We start from the raw sequence: 2,568 nt of genomic DNA, 5'->3' as shown, positions 1-2,568 counted from the left end.
GCATACTGGTGGTAGTTAAGCTAGTAGTGGTGGAACCCCTGCTGATCCTGGTTTGGCAAAGGTTGCACACCACAGTCCGTCGGTCATCCGGTGTTTCTTTAAAGAACCTCCAGACTTCTGAAAATCTAGCCCTCGCCACGGGAGCTTGACTACGGGCAACATTTGACGCTGATGCACCAGCTCTTGCCCTGCCTCTCCATCTGGCCCCACCACTGCCTCTTCCAACCTGTTCTGCTATAGAACTCGCCTCCGTCTCAGAAGCACTGTGTTCACCCGGCCTATCAACCCAGCTTGGGTCTGTCACCTCATCATCCTCCGATCCCTCAGTCTGCTCCCCCCTCGGACTTCCTGCCCTGACAACAACTTCACCACTGTCTGACAACCGTGTCTCCTCATCGTCCGACACCTCTTTACACACTTCTTCCACTACGTCAATAATGTCATCATCACTCACAGACTGCGACCGGTGGAAAACCTGGGCATCGGAAAATTGCTCAGCAGCAACCGGACAAGTGGTTTGTGACTGTGGGAAGGGTCCAGAAAACAGTTCCTCAGAGTATGCCGGTTCAAATGCCAAATTTTGCTGGGAGGGGGCAGACTGGGGGGAAGGAGGCTGAGGTGGAGGAGCTGGAGGAGTGCTGATTTCGGTGACATGGGTGGACTGCGTGGAAGACTGACTGGTGGACAAATGGCTAGAAGCATTGTCCGCAATCCAAGACATCACCTCTTCGCACTGTTCTGGCCTCAACAGTGCTCTACCATGAGTCCCAGTAACTTGAGACATGATGAACCTAGGGAGTGTAGCTCTGCCTCATCAGCAGGTGGTGTCTCACCCCGCCCAGGACCACGGCCTCTGACCCCTGCAGTAGTTGGACGCCCACGTCCACGCCCTCGTCCTCTACCCCTAGCCCTCGGGTTAAACATTTTTAAACAAAACGATGCTATCCTATTGCTATGGCTAGTTTCTAACCTACACTGACAGCACACAAGTGGATTTTGTGCTGTGCCTGATGACTTTGAGCTATAAAAAGAAATAAAGGTAAAAAAAAATAAATCAGCAGACTCTGCCTAATTCTAATCAAACCCCTAATAAATTGTCCCACTTCGGTGTTTGAGGTGGATATGCGTGTCACTAAGAGCTAAACACAACGGTAGCAAGTCTCCCTGCAAATTCCTCACAATATGGTACTAGCTGCACTACTAATGACAGCAAGCCCAGCCACAAGCAAACAAAAGAAAGGAAAATATAACGCTATTGTAGGCCTATGTAAGCCGTTGGGGTTCTCCTATGGATATTTTCTAGCCTACAGTGAAAGCACACTGCTTTGCAATATGACTTTGAGCTATAAAAAGAAATAAAGGTAAAAAAAAATAAATCAGCAGACTCTGCCTAATTCTAATCAAACCCCTAATAAATTGTCCCACTTCGGTGTTTAAGGTGGATATATAGCTGATGTATAGTGTGGGGAATTGCTCTGGTAGTTGACAGGTAGCAGTGCAGGAAGCAGTGACACACGCAGGTTTAAAAGTCCAACTTAAGTGTTTATTCACACTTGCAAAACAGAACACAAATTCAGCCTTGGCTTAGGCACATGCAAAAACATTATAAAAGTAATTCCTGCCCGGCTAGGCGCTGTCTAATACATTTGGAGGACCCTAGCTATCCAGGTACCAGGCTGCCTGGCACACGCTCTTGGCCAGCAGCAAGACAGGAGGCCCTCAGTTACCCTTGCTGTCAGAATGCAATCTCGCTTTCAGCTCTCCAGGTAGGGCCTCTCCTACTGCTTCTGGCCTGCAGACTAAATCAGACCCTAACGAGGCCTGTGACCTGCACCTGTGGGCTATACAAAAGCCCAGGACCGAAGCCCGGGTGGAGTAGGAGTCCCACTACCAGCCTACCCCTACTCCATAATAAGCAGGCCCAGTACGGACATTACAAATGTGCCTGTGTTAGCTAGGCCAACACAGACAAAACAGACTATTCCTGCTTATCATGTCTGCATTAACCCTTGGGTTACTGCAGACAAACCCAGGGCTTTTACCACCAGCATTTCATCTGCCTGTAAGACAGATAGCGGTTTTCCCACACAACACCTCTCACTTTCTCACAATAGATAACAAGATGTATAGCTGCTCATCTGGCGTGAATGCGGCAAAACAACCACAAGGCGTGCCGATTCCGCTAGATGGAATGTTGGCGAAAAGACTTTGCTCCCCAAAGGCGTGCTGGCTCGTTGGTCTAGGGGTATGATTCTCGCTTCGAGTGCGAGAGGTCCCGGGTTCAAATCCCGGACGAGCCCTGGCAAGTGTGAACGCTTCCCACTTTGCTTTTCCTTATGGTACCAAAGCCTTTTATGAGGTTTTTCCTTTTTTACAAGACATGTACGTTTAGAAGGCAGGCAGAAATCAATGTGCCTTTCCTGAGCAGCCGAGCCATCAGAAAAGCCTGTGGCATGGCTTCCACGTTGGCTCGTTGGTCTAGGGGTATGATTCTCGCTTAGGGTGCGAGAGGTCCCGGGTTCAAATCCCGGACGAGCCCTTCCTTTTTACCGAGCGATTATAGATGTA

At 49.4% G+C, this 2,568-nt stretch overlaps 1 non-coding gene across 1 annotated transcript; it reads left to right on the top strand.

Moving 5' to 3' along the window:
- The first annotated feature begins 2,228 nt into the window (after positions 1 to 2,228).
- On the top strand, positions 2,229 to 2,300 carry TRNAS-CGA (transfer RNA serine (anticodon CGA)). Its single transcript has one exon. It is a non-coding gene; the product is annotated as a tRNA-Ser (tRNA).
- Positions 2,301 to 2,568: the final 268 nt, after the last annotated feature.

Source organism: Engystomops pustulosus, chromosome 6, assembly GCF_040894005.1.
Source record: "Engystomops pustulosus chromosome 6, aEngPut4.maternal, whole genome shotgun sequence".
Taxonomy (NCBI): Eukaryota; Metazoa; Chordata; class Amphibia; order Anura; family Leptodactylidae; genus Engystomops; species Engystomops pustulosus.
The sequence above is the reverse complement of the archived record's forward strand: the minus strand, read 5'-3'. Positions and strand labels throughout refer to the sequence as shown.